This window comes from Rhagoletis pomonella, unplaced genomic scaffold (assembly GCF_013731165.1).
Source record: "Rhagoletis pomonella isolate Grant_MI unplaced genomic scaffold, Rhpom_1.0 Rhpom_scaffold_00001, whole genome shotgun sequence".
NCBI lineage: Eukaryota > Metazoa > Arthropoda > Insecta > Diptera > Tephritidae > Rhagoletis > Rhagoletis pomonella.
The window spans coordinates 21,354,161-21,372,324 of record NW_023458555.1 but is presented as its reverse complement, the minus strand read 5'-3'; the positions used below and the strand labels follow the sequence as shown (position 1 = coordinate 21,372,324).

Sequence of the window (18,164 nt, the reverse complement as noted above, 5' to 3'; positions counted from 1 at the left end):
TTACGGGCCTTTACGCGTTGGCGACGGCGAGTACCGCAGACGATGGAACGATGAGCTGTATGAGCTTTACAACGATATGGACATAGTGCAGCGAATTAAAATACAGCGGCTCCGCTGGCTTGGTCATGTCGTTCGAATGGACACCGACGCTCCAGCTCTGAAAGTATTCAACTCGGAACCCGCTGGTGGTAGCAGAGGAAGAGGGAGGCCCCCACTGCGATGGAAAGATCAGGTGGAGAAGGGCTTGGCTTCACTTGGCGTTTCCAATTGGCGTCAGTTGGCACAGAGGAGAAACGACTGGCGTGCTTTGCTGAACTCGGCCAAAATCGCTTAGGTGCTTACAGCGCCAAAAAAAAAGAAGAAGAAGTAGACGTAGTCTTTATCGCTAACCTCGTAGGGACAACTATACTAGCTCTAAAAGTTTCAGTTCCATTCTGGCAAGATTGGTTGAGTTGCGCATTCGTAGGGAGGCACCTTCAACAAATCCTCTGTCTTTTCATCAATCTGCACATCAGGCGGGGAAATCTTGTGAGACCGCTTTGCAAAATCGTTAAGAAAAAATTCGGCTTGAGCATTTTTGTAGACATTGAAGTAGGGACAATAAATTGGTCTCGCTTATTGGGAGCATTTGCACCTCGCTATAAAGGTGATGTTCCGGCGACATCAGAACTCATCCCGTGGCTGCCCGCAATGCTGTACTTTGACAAGTCTGTAGCTTCATCCACTGCGAACACATGGGCGCTGCATAATTTAGAACCGTCCGGGCAATTGCCTTGTATGTTGCCAGCAATGTAAATATATTTGCCCCCAAGTGCTGCCGGCTAGCAATTCGAGGACTTTTGACAATTGTGCTTCGGTGCGCCGAGAATGAGAGGAGTCTGTCGGAGCTGGCTGAGTATTTTTGGGTTCTTCACGTTCCCATAGATCAAACAAAAGCGGGGAGAGGACACCATGCTGTGGAACTCTCTGTTTAATTTTCCCTTGCGTTGAAGTCTTAAAAGTCTCTAAAGATAACTAACTGACTAACTCCAACAGAAGCCAAATTAACAATTTGTAGAATTTTTGTCTGTCTGTCCGTATGTTTGTACGCGCAACACTCCTAAAACGAATGCGGAGAATTGAAAGCAGTTTTCTCCGATGTATTGCTAGAAGTCTGATTTGAAGTGTAAAAAGAAAAACGTAGAGAGTTGCCTCCTTTAAAAATTGTTTAAGTAAATTGATGAGATAAAATAAATATTGCAATATGGCTCTCAAAGAAATAGGTTTAAGAATGCTTACAGGCGAAAATATTTTGTGGAAAGTTGCCATCTGCTTGCAAATTTTAATTTAACTAAATTGATAAGATAAATTGAATATTGCAACACGGTAATCAAACTGAAGAAAAAAGCGCCCCTTTTGATCCTCAGTATTAACAATTTCCCTTCTGTTTATTTAATATTCATTGATGTTTTATAAAAATATATGATTCTATGTATACAAGAAAACCCGGTCCCGGTCCAATCTTAAAATGTCCCGGGTTTCGTTTAAGTGTCCCAGTTGTCGATTTGATTGCACAAATTTGAATAAAAGTTCAAAAATCCCTATACTAACAGAAAAAACGCGTTGTAATATTTAGAAAAGTTGTATGAATTCACTGAGAAAAATAACGCATAGTAAACATGGATATTTTTGGATTGATGGATTTTGGATTTTTTATTTGATTATCGTTTTAAAATGTTCGTATTTAAAAATAATACTTTCATAACACGCACGCGTGGTGTTGATTCAAACTCAACATTTAAATGCACATTTACATGCCTGGCTGTAGCTGAGTGCGCGAAGATGCTAGCCGCAATTTGCTAATTTCCAGCGGGTCAGGGTGAAATCCCATTACAGGCAGCAGGGAATTCAAATATCTTTTTAACTTAATTTTAATATGGGCGCGGAATCACTTTTTTATTTTCCAAAGCAAGAGATTGATTAAGGACCAGAAAAATATTTTAGAAAAGTGTATGTTTAGCAATTTTGCGGAGCTGACATTAGTAGAGCTGGGATACTATCAATAGTACCGCCACTCGATAGTTTTCGAAACGATAGTTGAAAACATCGATGGTATCGATAGTACTATCGTCGTGAGAGGTATTGACTTGAAATGCTAAATTGCTTGAAAATTAAATAACAAATTTATAAAATTTATAAATTACTTTGTAAATTAAAGAGATTATATAAATTTGTTTTAATTTGAGTCCATCAAAATTATATATACTTGTCCCTTTTGAAGTGCAAAGAAGTGGAATTGTCTAATAATTGTCTAATTTCTAATACTACAAAAAAAAAACAAAACGAAAGATATTCGTTTAAATTGACAACTCATACTTATAAATGTTCAACTGAGATCAAATACGGAGGCGCATATCAAAATCCGAACAAAGGAAATTATTAACATTATACCATATTATAAGAAAACGAATAAAGTACTGGTCAAAGTAAAAGCACCACACCATTTTTAGCAGTTTTCACTTTTTTTGTTTGTCAAGTCTCTACTAATTTTTTATAAAAGTTGTACAAAACATAAAAAACTACAAAATCATTAAAATTTCAAGCTTTTTAATTCGAATTTCTATAAAAATTTTGTGTAAGCGGTTTTATAGGTTATTAAATTTTACTATAACTAAGTGTAAGCTTATAGTTGCTAAAAATTCCAATAACTAAATTTTTTTTTTGCCGACTGTATTGGGAATTTTCTGGGATGAAAAAAATTAATGTAAAAAAGAGATGTAAAGAGAGAAGTTTCGCTAAAACCGACATCGATAGTTTTCAAAAAAATCTCGATATTACTATCGATAGTATCCCAGCTCTAGACATTAGCTATTTTACCGCACAGTAGTGCTGCTGCCGAAAGAAAATTTTCGGAGATGAATCTCATTAAAAATAAATACAGGAACAGGCTTAATGTCGATAATTTATGTTTTTTTTTTTTAAATTATATGTATACTAGTTTATGGGAAAACTACTGGCAAAGGAGGGGAAAAAAATGGGAGAGTATAAAAGGTAATCTCTTTGTCAGAAGTAGCAAAATTTAACCCAAATGATTTTTGCTGACGTTTGCTTATAATTTGCTGTATTTGCGTATAATTTAGTAGATCGACAAATGAGACAAAACTGCTATGTAAACAAAAAATGGCATCCACGGTGTTTTTGACAGTTTTACCAGAAAAGCGATCCCGTACTTTTTGGTTTTTCTCTCTTTCTCTGCGAGAAATTTTGCTTTTTGACAGTTTAACAGGTTTTATTCCGAAAATTTGAGAAACGTAACTAATTTTTTCTTATACTATTTCATTAAAGAATATTAATCTGCTCCGAAAATTTCGTTTTTACTCCGATTTTACGAGTCATTTACTTCCGAATCGAGTTTCAGTAGTCCGAACGCTGATTCTAAACTTCTTTCAGTGCAGCGGTTTCATTTGTGAAATAGTTACATCTCCAGATAGTTGAACTTTGCACAAGCAATAGTTGATAAGTAATATGTATATGTACCTAAATCGGTCCAAACCTCCTGCACTGAGTTTTACAATTATATTAAGGAAAAGACAGAAGTTTTGAAGCAAGTTCACAGCAACGAAAAATATCGCTGATATTTTAATGTTATCTTTTACTTTTTTTTCATTTTTTTTTCATGAAACTTAGAGTACTTAACAGTGCCGTACAAAGTTATTGGCTCGGAGGCTCTTTCATCAGATCACAATTTCCAATAAGAATAGAAAAATAGTGAAAATGTAACTTTTGAGCCAATTAATAAAGTGCTGGTCTGAAGTTGCCAGAAAATTTCGTTAATTTTTTTAAATTTTTATTTATTTTTTGCTACAGTTTCTTCCTTATAAAAAGAATTGTCGAACATAGTGTGTATGGAAGAAAATCTCAGTAAAAACAATACCAAAAGTCAACAAAACTTCATTTTCAAAATTTTTATAAAGTCTGATGCAAATTTGTATGCAAATTTATTGAATTTTTCCGAGTTTAGCACAAAGTTTAAAAATTTTACTATTATGGTTTTTGATGTATTTAGTATAAACTGTATTTTTATGAAAAATAAAAAAAGGTGCGTGCATTGTGAAAAACTCGCTGTGCTTTAGTTGTGATTAGTTGTTTCGTTTTGTTGGTGTACGTCGTAATGATCTCATATGTTTTTGTTTTTGTTTTTGCCTGTCAAAATGAAATTTTACTAGGTACATCCTTTCACACGTCATTTTTGTCGCAACGAAAGAGAATGGAGCGCCCGTTTTTGTCACAGAATATGCAATATGTTATTTAATAAATATGTATTAAATAAACAAACTGAAAACTGTAAATACTGCGGATCAAAATAGGGCTCTATTCAAGTGGCCAGCACTGTATTTTGTATGACAATCTTTTGTATGAAATGTGCACACTGTGCACCGATCGTAATCTTCATCCGATCAGAGATTTTATACTGCGGATTCAAACCCCCCCGACTCCAATAAACTTCAATCGCACGCAAAAAAGGCAAAGACAGTATGCGCTGCGCAGTCGCGGCGACGCTGTGTACATATTAAAGGCACAAGCTAGTGCTTTACGGAGACGCGTTTAAAGTTTTCATATTCGATCGCAAAATGCAAAAAATAGAGATGTGTATTCCATTTTCGACCGGAAGCTGCACAAGATTTTAGCGCGAAGTTTTTACGCAACATGAGTATGGCGAGTAATTCTGTTGTAACAGTATTTTAGTAAATGAGCGATATGTACATATTTACATATGTAAATACATACATATGTATTTATGTATGTATTTGGTAAGTCCAATATTTGTAAAACGAATCTTGGAAGGATTGTTTTTCATTGTTGAAGCTCGACCTTTACAAAAAAAAAAACGTCATATTTGACCAAACAAGTGTTATCTATCATCAAAATGACGTTGAAAACGTCAACCATGCAACGCTGATTGTAGGAAGCGCTATCGTTACTGTCAAAACGGAAGCGAAAGCTAACGCAACGCGAAAATTCTATGTAAATGGGCCTTATACAAAAATCGAACAACTAAACTCGACTGTTCCAGCAACGTGCGGTCGTCGGTGCAGTGCGAAGCGAGACCAGAGGCGACAGCTGCAAACAACGAAGCAAACAGCAAAGCAAACACCAAAGACGTCGACGTTCACATGCAGTCAAACAAAAATAATAATTTTGTTTTCGAAATTCCTTGCGCGCTCAGTTCCGCCAAAATCGTATGCGTTTGTTGTTGCCTGTGCACGAACACATGCTTATTTACACACACCTCGTTTCATTTGAATAAGCGTATTATTTTTCTTCCTGTATCGGGCTAATATCTTTACTTGTATTCGTCGGAAAAACTTAATTTTTATCTCATTTTGAAGAATGATCGACTCTTAAAAAAAAAAGTGGTAAAAACGAAGAGACAACTTTTGATACATTCTGTTTTAAGCTTAGAATACAACTCTCAAGAAAAATCACAAGTAGGTATTTTACATTAATTTTGTTGCTTAAAAAAATACTTTACCGTGTAGGTTGTAAATTATTATAAAGAAATAAATACATACATATGTATACGAGCATTTTTTTCTTGACACCTGTAAATTGATTTAAAAATTACGATAGAAGAAAATTTATTTTCCATATCTTGAGGAGCGTTATTTAATATGCATTCCGCAGATCGATACACCTTGGGGAACGATTATTTTCTCCATCCAAAATTTGGAACACGGCGCCCACCAATGTGCTTAATTTCTTAAATAATCTAAGATTGGAGTGACTAAAATTAGTACATATTTAGCACAATAGATCTTTTTTTAGGTCGCAGCGGAAGTATACCCTTAATAATAATAATATGCATGTATTTTCGTTTTTCTTAAGAGCTTTTTAATAAAAAAAAACAAGATTGCTCAATTGCGTCACTTGAATAGGCACAGGGAGCGTAATATCCTTGGGAGCATAGCACCAAAGTTAGTGAAGCACTTAACCATTTTCTATTATCGCAAAGCGATAATGAGCCAAGCAGGTGGAAAAAATGGAGGACTTCGCGGACCTAAGCCCCCGAATGCGATCTGTTGGGAACTAAGTTAAAAGAGCATACTACATATATTGTTGAAAGCTGAAGAAAGAACATACAGTCATTGTCAAAAATTTGAATACCCTGACGTTTTGACGATTTTATTTCATTATATATTCCATACAAAATTTTTCTTACTAATTAATAAAAATATGGTTTATTCAACAGCAAAAATCGGCAGAATAATTTTTTTTTTTTAATTTCATATAGAACTCCGGAAAAATTCAACAAATAGTTAAAAGTGTTCATCAAAATCTTCAACTTTTGAATTCGATATCTTAAGAATCAAGAGTATTCTGTAGAGATTTAAAACTTGCACCTTATTATTCAAAAATTTAATGGGCTACAAAACTGCGTATTCATTTTTCTAAGAAATCTAATTGATAAGCTGAAAATTTTAATGATTTTTTTTCGGTATTTCCTAAATTTTCCCGAGTTCTATATGAAATCTAAAAAATTGATTCTACTTGTCTTTGCTGTTGAATGAACTCGAGTATTATAAAAAATAAGAAAAACTTGGTAAAAAATATAAACAAATAAAATCAATAAAACGTCGGGTATTCATATTTTTGACGCTGACTGTATATATCCTTGTCGTCAGCTGATTAAGTTATGTAACATTTTGACCAGTTTTGGCTATTTTTCTTTTGTCTATTTAATGTCTATAATTTTTTTTTATAAAAGTTTAGCACATTACATAACGAAAACAACATTTCTTAAAAATATAAAAATTCAACAAATATTAACAGTTACACCCAATAACTTTAAAATTTTTTTAGAATTTTTAGAAATATTTTAAGTACGCACTTTTACAGCTCATTAATTTTTAGTAGGTTGAAGTGCAAATTTCAAGACGCTAGGAAATCACGTGATTTTTAATAATTTTTTTGTCTGACGGTGTTGTGCTTTTTCTTCCACACAAAAAATGCTCGGCAATTACTTTTCACTTACTTTTTGCACCGTCAGCAAAAAAAAAGTAAAATTGTTGAAATCAACGCGATTTTCTAGCTTCTTGAAATTTGCAGAAAAATAGCCAAAAATGGTCAAAATGTCACTTAACTACATCAGCTGACCAAAAGGTATGTAGCATTGTATGAAGAAAGAAACAATTGAATCAAAATACAAATGCCACACGAAAATAACCGAAAGTCCGCCTGATACTGGACTAAAGAAAAACCGGAGTTTTTACTATAGGATATGTAGATTATGAACGGTTCTAAGCCACAGCTGGTAACTGCACGGGCACGCGTGGCAAGCTAATTGTAGCTCTCTGTACAATTAACATATCGCACACCGCCTACAAAAGAGTCACAATTCAAAATTTGGCATTTTTGAGATTATGCTCTAAAGATGTACACAGAGCTTTTATTTATTTTTCAGCAAAAGCTGGACCAAATTTTTGTTATAATTTGTTAAAAAAAAACAGGTAAAGTCGCACTTTCCATATGATTGTCATGTGCTAAGAAATAGTTTTTCGCATTTTCTGAGAAACATATCATTTTGAGTTGTGACTCTTTTGAAGACGGTGTGCAAGATATTCAACTGGCATGCAATAAAAGCTCGCTCTGGCCAACACTGCTTTAACCCTGGACGTCGAGTCGACTAATAAAAATTGGGTTTCGCTTCGTAAATCTCTCTGAAGTCACTTACCTTTTTGCTTATTATATGTTATATTTTGTTAATGTGTTTCAAAAAAAAAAAGAAATATTTAATAATTATAAAACGAAGCTTAATTTTTAACTGTAATTTGTTTATTGTTTAAATTTAAATTTAAAGTTGGTGTTAGTCGTTTCGACTAACAAGCCCGCAGATAGAGTCAAAAGAGCGAATCTCTTCCAGGGTTAAGCATTTGTGCTCACAAAATAAAAATAAATTGAATAATTAAAAAAAATAAGAATCACGACTGGAATTTTGGTAACTTCAAAAAGTGGTGTTTTTTTTCAGAGAATTATTGTTAAAACTTTGTTCGATTCTACTTCATGATCAAGAAGAGAGTATGATGTTTCCCACGACAGTCGGGTCTATGTAACTGGAATGACCCAGGTTTATATCTGGCCAAGGACTGTCATTCCAACAACATTCTCTAAAACTTTTGGGAAATTTGTATTCCGTTTCAACAACAGTAACGGTCCGAAGTGCGATTTCGTAATTTTGAATAACTGACAAAGGTCTCCTTTTGAGTATGTCAAAAAAATTTGTTTGGCAGACATTCCATCCTCTTGCCCGCCTATAACAGTGGCAAGGAGCGAGATATCGTTGAATTATTTAAAAGGCCCTTAAGACAACCTCTCTGACAGGGTTTTCGTCATAATCCTTTCTTTTTGTTTGCCTATTCGAGTAAAATCCAAACCGCCAAGGTATTTTCTTCGTTTCCGCCACTTTTCTTAAAATTTAGTCATTCTTCAAAATAAGACTAACAGCCGTATTCTAATAAAGAGTGTATTCGCGAATTCTTCTAGCAGAAAACTCTCAAACGGCATAATTTTAATGAATTCTTATTTGTCCTTTCTCAAGGAGAGAAATGTTTGCCAAAGTACGCGAACGCAAAACCAGCAAAAACTTGCAAGTTTTTAGTGCAGTTGATCGAAATTTTGTTTACATACAAAAGCATAGAGCGGAAAACATGAAAATAATTTAAGTACATAGATTACAAGTTTGCCTAACACAATTTATAAGCAAAAGTAAGCTAAGTTAAGTAAGCTAAGTAAAAAGATGACTTTCTGTTTTTCTTGCTTGCAAATTGCTGCTGGCAAAAATTTTTAATTTAATTTATTTTTAATTTAAGTTTTGTGGATGTTAAGCTGATGCCAGATAAAACGCTTGCTTCGCTTTGCGTGACAGGTTCGCTTTGACAGATAAGATGAATTGTATGAAAATGCACAACGCCTGCCACATATGTATGTAGATCTTTGCGGCTGCAGCGCGAAGCGAAAAGATTAGCAACTCCCATCTTTTTGCGCGCGTTGACAATCAGCCGGTTTAATATTTATTATGTTTCGTCCAAATTCGAGCTTTCTGTCAGAAAAAAAAAATTTAATTACATTGCTGATATTTTTTAAGCTAATTTTTGAGAATTGACGCGGATAAGGGGAGTTTTCGATGACAACCCTAGTAAAAACGGCCAGCTTTGTCTTTTGTACAAGTAAGCAAGCAAAGCAGGCGAGTTTGGCGTCCGCGGTAGCTGAGTGGTGAGAGTTGTGTGCTATAATCCTGGACCTGTCAGGTTCGATACTCGGATGGAGCTACTGCGAATTTTTTTTGTTTGTTTTTATTAATTTATTTAATTTATTTTTTTTTTGATTTTTTTATTTATATATTTAATTTTACTTAATTTTGTTTTCATTTGCTTTATTTTATATCTCATTTTTTATTTTACTATTAGTTAATTTAATTTTTTAGAGTTAAGTTTTATTAAGAAGTCAACAACAACTAACTGAAAGCAACGTTAAAATATATAGAACATATAAAACAATGAATAAAAAAGGAATAAAGCTTAAACAGACGGCAGCGTTGATCCGGATCAGCTCGGACTTAATCGCGATCAACTGCAGTTAATTCCCGAGTTGATCCGGATCAACGCTGCCGTCTGTTTATGCTTTTAGGGCAAAATTATGATGCGCATTTGTGTGCTAGTTAATCTGCATAAGCATGCTTGTCTGACTCGCGTTTAAGGTCGGTTCTTGTAGAAAAATTATATGCCTATTCAAGTGAAATTGGGTGTTCGCGGTAGTGGCCTTCAATCACTTCCAACAAGTTCGACGTCAATTTAGCCTACCCATCGCTGACGCCGCTGCTGCTGCTACCTTCATTGAGTGCAGTTATATACGTCGACGTTCGACATTGTTTTTCTCGTGTTGTTCTTATTGTTGTTAGCATGCTATAGGCGGTTACATATTTATTTTTTTGGTTTTCTTCTCTTCCGTTTGTTCGTACGTTGGTATTCTGGCTTCGCTCGGACTCTCCTACGATCGGAGTAGATTTACTCCGGATTTTAAAAAAATGTGTATATGTAATCTAGTCCTCTGCTCATATTTTCTTTAAATCTGCTCTGTTTTTTTATTCACGTTCTGGTCCTTTTGGGGCCGTATGTTCAGTTTGGGTTTGCGCTTTTGCTTTTGCATGATTTGAAAATATTTAAGTGATATCCTATTTCATTCAACTCACAATAAGTTGAAGTTCCAAGAGAAATTTCTAGCAACTTTTGCCATTTAAATACCGGCAATGAAATTTACATAACTTTAAAATTTTTGATTACCACAAAAAACATAAAAATCTTCTCCGATTTTTCCGTTGATTTACTCCTGAATCGAGTTGTAGGGAGAGTCCGAACACTGCATTCTGGTTTCAAAATTTTGAGGAGTTGAAATTGCCGTGTGCATTTGTGTGTGTTGTAATTGTTGTTGTTTTGTTGTTGTTGGCCGCAGCTAGTTGGTAGACGAAGCATTTTTGTAGAATCAGCAGGAGGCAGATAGCCGTTGTGCGAATCCATGAGACAGAAGGAATCACTTGTGCGCGCGCCATCGAAATGGACGGTTGTCCATGTGTCTCACACTGGCTTGGAACGTTGTTTTTTCTTCAAAGCAGCGAGGTCGGCTGGAAAATAAACGAAAAAATGGCTAGAGAAGAAAAATAGCACTGTTACTTCTAACATAGCCTTTTATTGGAGATTTTTGCTACCGTTACCACTACTGGGACAAAGTTGGATGTGGTGTTCTGTTCTACTGGCGTGGGAGCAGTTCATGAATTAGCTTTTGCAGTGCTTTTTATCTAGCCGTAACAAAAACAAAGTGGGCTACTTGCTCCATATTCTTCGTTTTTGCGGTGTAAATTGTGCAAGCGTGTGTGCGTGTTGGAAAAATAACTTTAGTAAACCGTTATATTTTCATAGTTCAACGTCCTAGTGTTTTTTAAAAAATCAGTAAATTACTGCTTTGAGAAACGGTAAAAAATACAGTGTTGTATTGAACGTTAAGTCGTTTTTAACATTTTGGCACTAAGTTTAATAATACTGGACTTGTTAAATTCTCAGTGGATCACTAAACGATATCAACTGGTGTCTAGAATCTGATGGCGCTTTTATTTTAGTTTTTTCTAAATGCGGAGGGGGAGGTGAACTCCTCGACTTGGTTCATAAGACTACTACGATATTAGTACAAGCCGGCCTGCAATCGTTTAAAAGGTGAGTAGGTATTTGATTTGATAAAAAAAATTAATAGTAAAAGGGTCGTCTTAGATCGTCAGTTGAGTGTCAGTTGATTTCGAACTGAATAGTTTTTTTAGAGAAGCTCTATTCAAAAATATTGCAAAGAATTAAAATTAAGGAAAAAAATAAAATAATGAAAAAATAATAAATTAATGAACGAAATAAAAATTTTGGAAAAAAATGAATTAAAAAAAAATAAAATTTTAGCAAAAAATTAGAAATTTAATGAAAAAAAGTAACTTAAATACAAAAAGAAAAAATCGAAATTTAATGAAAAAAATGAAAAATAAATAAAAATTCAATGAGAAAATTAAAAATTAAATAAAATTGAAGTGATTATACAATCCGATTATACAAGACGATGCGTTAGTAGGAGCTGATATGTGATAACATTTTTTTCCAAACCATTTTTTTTTTTAACGCATAGAAATTTGACTTTTTGGTCAAAAGCGATGTTTTCAATATTTTTATGTATGTAGAGTATTGGTCAATATAATAGCAACCCTATTTCAAAGTGGTATTGTTTGCCACTCATGTTTATTTATTTATTCTTAGAAATTTCCAATTAAAACACAGTTCACTCTTTTAAAAAACCCGAATAAACCCAACTCCAAACTTTGTACCTTAACTTATTTTTGAGTTTTTTTTTTAGAATTCGCGCGAAAGTTTGTTTAAAACGGTCCACATATATTTTGCTTCAAATCAAAATAAAGCATAAAACAAAAAAAATTTAAAAAACAATGCGATTTTTAAGCCGCTTGAAAAATTAGACTTAAACTGGTATGGGTCATAAAACTGCATACCCAAAAAATTAGCTAAAAATTCATATTAAAAAGTTTGAAATTTGATGAATTTTCTTAAATTTTGTATAAAGTTCGAAACTTTATGAAAGCCTAGATAATATTTTTATAGAAAAATTACAAAAAAATTTAACTTGAAAATGAGAATATTAAAAAATCAACACGTGGTCACTTGTTTCAGTCACTGTATATATGTATGTATGTATGTGCATTAGGACGCATACAAAAAAGAAAACTTGGTAGGTAGGTACTGTTTTCCATCGGAAATATAAAAACTTATTATTTATATTTTAAAAACCGCTAAAATTTTAATTTAATTTTTAAAAAATTTTAATTATTACGTAAATCAGACCTATTTATAAAAAAAAACTGGTTTTAAAAAAATATTTTTTCTAAAATATCACAAATCGATGGCTGAATGGAATATCGATCTATCTCGGCAGCCAGTTCCAAAACGACCTATCTCAGAAAACTTTTCAAGAAGGCACTACTTCAGAATTTGATTAAAGAACGGCATATTTCAGAATTTTATTGAAAAGCACCCTATCTGCGAATTTGGTTGAAGAATGCCCTATCTCAGAGCTCGGTTCAAAAACGCACTATCTCAAACGAAAATACATTGAAAATGTTCTTATCTAGGCCGCTTTTCAGCCGAATTCTTTTTGGTTATGCACTCTAATACAAATACATAGTACATACATACACACATAATATGTATATATACATAGTACGTAGATTTTTTACAGAAAAGCCCTTTAAAAGTAATAGCTTTTTTCTCATGAATGATTAAGCTCGTCGACTTGTCAAAAATATACATACATACATATGTATGTATGCATGTACAGTGGCGAAAATATAAATAGGGAAGAGACGTTTTAGCATTGTTTGACTATTTCTCTTCCGATTATTGAATATTTATTATTTTTTTATGAAAGTGTATCTCGTTATCGAATAAAGACCATGTAAGTCCATTAGTTTAATTAGGAAAATTCGACGAATGTTTCATCAACATTTTCAGCTTTTAAATTATTTTCTGAGTATACAGTTTTATAGCCAATTTAATTTTAGTAGCAACTTTTTTTGGGCTATAAAAGCGCATACTCAAAAAAAAATTCTAAAAAATCTGTATGTACTAGGGATGTTAATGTTTTAGATTTTTACGATCCCGGTATTTTCGGGATGTCGTTGGGTCAATCCCGGGTTCCAGGGATTTAGATATTTATTATTTTTCAACAACTTAACACGAAAAACTGCAAATATTTCATAAGTAACAAAACGAAAGACAGTAATTAAATTTATATGCATTTAATAATACTTTAGCGTGTACATATGTATCTGATAAAGTAACTTAAGGTATGTCAAAAAATTTGTTTCTGGTTGAAAAAAGTTCAAAATACTAGTGGCGGAAATAAAAGAAGCGCCTTATTTCGACCAGTTTTGTCTATATTCGAATATAATTCCAAAGATATGATTAATTCCAAAACTTATTTAAAAAATTCAGTGCAATGTAAAACGAAAAAATGGGTAAAAAATTAAAGAAAAAATTCTGTAGAATTTTTTGGGTTCACAAGGACGAATAGGAATTGAAAACACCCCTTTAATCTATTTTAATTTTTTAAGCTACTAAAGTTAGTCCTAAACATATACCTAATTTTTTCAAAAATAAGAATTACAAAATTTCAAGTATATTCAAGGATAAAATTATAAAAGGACATTTTCAATACCTAACAGTCCCTTACGCACTAAAAAATGTAATGTGTTTTAACTCTAGAGAATATTCTCTTTCATTTGATACCCATACCGGTTTTTAAGTACATTACACTAAAGTTTTAAAATAATTTTTATAATTAATCGATATCTTTAAAATTTCAAAGTTCTTTTAAAAAATCCTGACGTCAGAGAGAAAATTAAGTGAGAACTAACAATTTCTCCAAGGTTAGAGAAAGAAATACTTCTTGGTTGTTTGCTGGGTATTACCACTTATTTCGAGTTCAAGCCTAATTGGAGTTGAGCTATAGAGTATATAGATATTTCTTCTGTATTCTCTTTAGCCCGCATGCCATAATAGGTGGGTGCTATTGTTATTTGCAAGCGAGTTCAGTTTCTCTCGAAAGATTAAATATCCTTGAGTGCCAACTCTGGGCCATATTTCATATGAACTTCCCCTACCTAATTTAAAACCCCCCAAGGGAAATTTTAGTATGTATAAGTGTTCCCCCCTTATAAGCCCCTAAGTATTAAGCAAATTAAGAAACTTGAATCACCACTATTAAAATTTGTATTGCTAGGCACACTAGTCTGCATGACCCAGACACCATCACGACCGACAGCTTATCTTAAGGTTGCATACTCCATTACATATGTATGTATGTATATTATTGGACTAGTCATACAACTAGTATGTAGGTATGACCATTTATTGTGCTTGGCCATCATCTTGCCACTACATAATGACCAACTGTTGATTGTTGGCTCACTCCTCTAAGTCGGTACGTACTTACATATTGACAGCAACTCATCATTGGCGCATGTTATTCCTTTATGTCGTCTTCCTTCTACGTCTTCCCTTAACGTCAAAAGAATGCGTGGCTACAACAGCCAATATCCATGGCCATAGTCATGGTCAAATGTGGCAAGATTATCCGCTCCTCTATGGGTCTTATGCTATCTTTATACATATGTAGGTGCATATGTACATACATATGTATGCACGATTTCAACAACAGTTCCTCATTCATGAAAACTGGTCTGACTGTTCTACTGGACCATTTGATGCAGTCTGTGTCTCTAGCTGGATACTTGCTTACATAAATATGTACATATTATGTTTGTAGCTTCAAATTCAGGTTTTTGGTGTTGGTTGCATGCAATATTATTCCTAGCTGCTGTTAAATGCTGTTATTATTTGTTGATGCTGTTTGGTGTCGCAGTGGATGAATACCACCAACCAATACTGTTGCTCCCGTTGCTGTTGATTTTGCCAAGTAATTCTAGCTTTAGCTAATAAAATGCCGTTAGCTTTTATGATTGCACTTTTCTGTTTGAAGAATTCAGGTATTGTATATTTGCGAGGCAAGCTCCTGCTGCTGGAAATGTTCGTCATACGTTTTTTTAGTAGTTTAAGCAATACTAGAGTGCCAGTTACGGTCGAAATTCGACCTTTTTTATAGTTTCTAAAAGCCTTAGAGAGCTTTTATAACTTAGCACTTATGTAGTTTAACTTATAAGGTGCAAAGTAACTTCCCGGAAAATCTCATGCTTTGGAACTAAAACGTGACTACAATTTTGTATAACTTTGAAGATCTTTGGAGGACTTCTAGTTTATAGATAAATCTAAATAATTTGATACATATCGATAATTTGATGAATTTCAAAAACACTAAAATCCGGTAACTCAACAAAATTCGGTAACTTGACTAACTTCGATAAGTGTGAAATTCGAGGGATCAATAAATTTCGATAACAGAAAATTTTATATGTTTCGATATAATTCGATAACTCGATACGCTTTGGATACCCTTAAAAATTTCGATAACTCGGTTAATTTTAGCAGGTCCATATTTATGGAAAGCTATCTACAAATTTCGGTAACTCGTTACACTCTGTTAACACGATAAAATTCGATAAGCAGTGATAGCTCGATAAACTTATATAACTTTGAAATTTCGATGCCTCGATATCTTTTGAAAATTCCATCAAATTCGATTCGATAAATCGGATCAATTTCAGTAAATCAATAATTATCGATAATTCTGTGGAAAGAACTTGATGCTTTACGATAACTCGATAAATTTCTTTAACTCTATAAATAATGATAATACAATAAATATCGATAATTTGATAAATTTCTTTAACTTAAAAAATTTCTATTCACCCATAAATTGTTATAGCTCGATAACTGTCCGTAAATTTCAACAACTAAGCTTCTGTGTATATAATTAACGACAATACAATCAACATAGATCAATTTGAATAATTCGACATGCTTAACTCGATTAACTTCGATAACTATAAAATTCGATGATTTGATAGATTTCTGCAATTTTTCGTTTCCTATCGAAAAATTTCAATTAATTTGTTTACTCTTTCAGTTATCCTAATTCTTATGTATTTCTCATTGTCTTCATTTGCCTCTGTATCTTCACTTTTGCCTTGTCTTTTTTGTCTTCATCGTTATCATTTATTTCTTCACCTTCATATTTATCTTTATTACAAAGTTTAATTTCACATACGAAGTAAAATTAAATGCGAAAAAAGCTCAAATTGAACAGGATGCAACAACAACCATACACAAATACGGAAATTTTTAAACAACGAATTTGGCCGTAATTTTTATCCCATTTTGAAACCATAAAAACTCCCCTCATCTAGAGAAAATTACCTTTCCAATGGTTTTCTTGGTTTTAAAATCGGTTTGATAGAATCGCCAAATGAACGAAGACAAAATGTATGTTAAACTTCATTCAAATTAAGTATTAAACATTTTTAAATTTAGCGTATTTTTATCTCTCCTGAGCAATTTCAAAAAAAAAAAAAAAATGAACTTGAAACATTTGGGTAACTATATTTTTTTTATCGTTCATACTATACCAAAAGCTATGTATGTATATAATTAAAAGTTTCAAACTTTGTAATAAACTTAGAAAAATTCAAAAAATTTTCATCAAAATTTAGAAAAATTTCGGGTATGTAATTTTATAGTCCAATCAGTTGGTACCAGGGAATGGAATTTAAAAATTCAAAACGATGCCTGATGGTCTTCAAAAATAGTGCCGAAAAGAAGATAAAATTACCAACAAAATTAAAATTTCTTTCTTGTAAGGTCTTTTAAGAACAATATGGGTGTTCATGGAAACGCGTAAATGCCTCATAACTGCGTAAACCTCGTAAATAAAGCGATTTTCCATACAAAATGAAGTAAGTTTACGAGATTGGCATGGTTACGAAGCATTTACGCGTTTAGAAGAATTGCCCTAATATATTTTTTGAAATATCTAATATTTTTCAGAAATATTTTGGCGGAAGCCTTACATAATCTTCGGTGAGGCACCCTAGTGTACATACACATACCTATATACATACATACATTAGTGTATATGTATGTATACACTGGGGTGGTCCAAAAGCACTCGGGATAAAAAAGTTTAAAATGATAACCTCTCATCTAGGGGATTTTTCTAAATGGAAAAATGAATACCCGTATTTTTTGGTAAAAAAATGGTACATACTTAGAACTGCCACAAAGCCCCATCAACTTTTCATTGTATGTATTTTCTATCGGAAAAAACACTTTCGTAGAAAATTTTTCGACCGAACTGTGTTCCTCTTTAGGAGACTTCCAATAACAATACTCAATTGTTTATTTAACGATTTTTTAATATTAACTTTTTTTCGTAAGTCCCCCGAAAACCCCAAAAAATAACCCATACAAAATCATTGCCATCAAAAAATGGTAAAAGAAACAATGGGCTTTATTATTGGAAGTGAAAAATATTGATTTTCAAGAATCGTATATCATTTCTACGTGTTTTTTCCCCCATAAAATAGATGGAAAACTTCATGGGCTTTGTGGCAGTTCCAAATTAAAAAAAAAATACGGTTATTCTTTTTTCCCAATTAGAAAAATCCTAGGGAGTGTGAGCTTAACATTTTAAACTTTTTTGACCACCCTAATACAGACGCTTAGAGAAAACCACTTGTAGCTTTTCAGCTATAAAAATTATGAAGTTAATTAATTCACAATTATTTCTTAAGGAGAATGTTTAATTTATGTGACATTGTAGCTTCAGAATGTACTCGCTCAAGTGCTGCTATCCATAATCAGGCCATTACACACATACAAAAATTCATTTGAAACACTCAAATACGCAGTTCATAATAACAAAAAAGAAAAAAATTAGAAAAAAACACTCAATGGCGCAATAGAGCTTAAAAATGCGCCTGCAGATTCACAGCAGCAAAACGCCTACGGAAATTATGATTGAATTTCCACAAAAAACTGCGTTGTTAATAATTATAAACTTAATGGGTAGAAAATATGCGCCAATTGCATAAACAGCCCACCACCAAAAGACCTATGGCCCAACAAATACCACCCACC

The 18,164-nt window shown here is 33.0% G+C and overlaps 1 protein-coding gene across 2 annotated transcripts in view; it reads left to right on the top strand.

Moving 5' to 3' along the window:
• The first annotated feature begins 10,555 nt into the window (after positions 1 to 10,555).
• Positions 10,556 to 18,164, top strand: part of LOC118740795 (myb-like protein Y) — a 68,587-nt gene continuing 60,978 nt past the window's right edge. Inside the window, exon 1 of one of the 2 annotated variants that reach the window (XM_036472509.1) lies at positions 10,556 to 11,240. The gene's annotated coding sequence lies outside the window, so the exon portion shown is untranslated. The remainder of the gene's footprint in view (positions 11,241 to 18,164) is intronic. The other variant, XM_036472488.1, reaches the window with a different exon arrangement.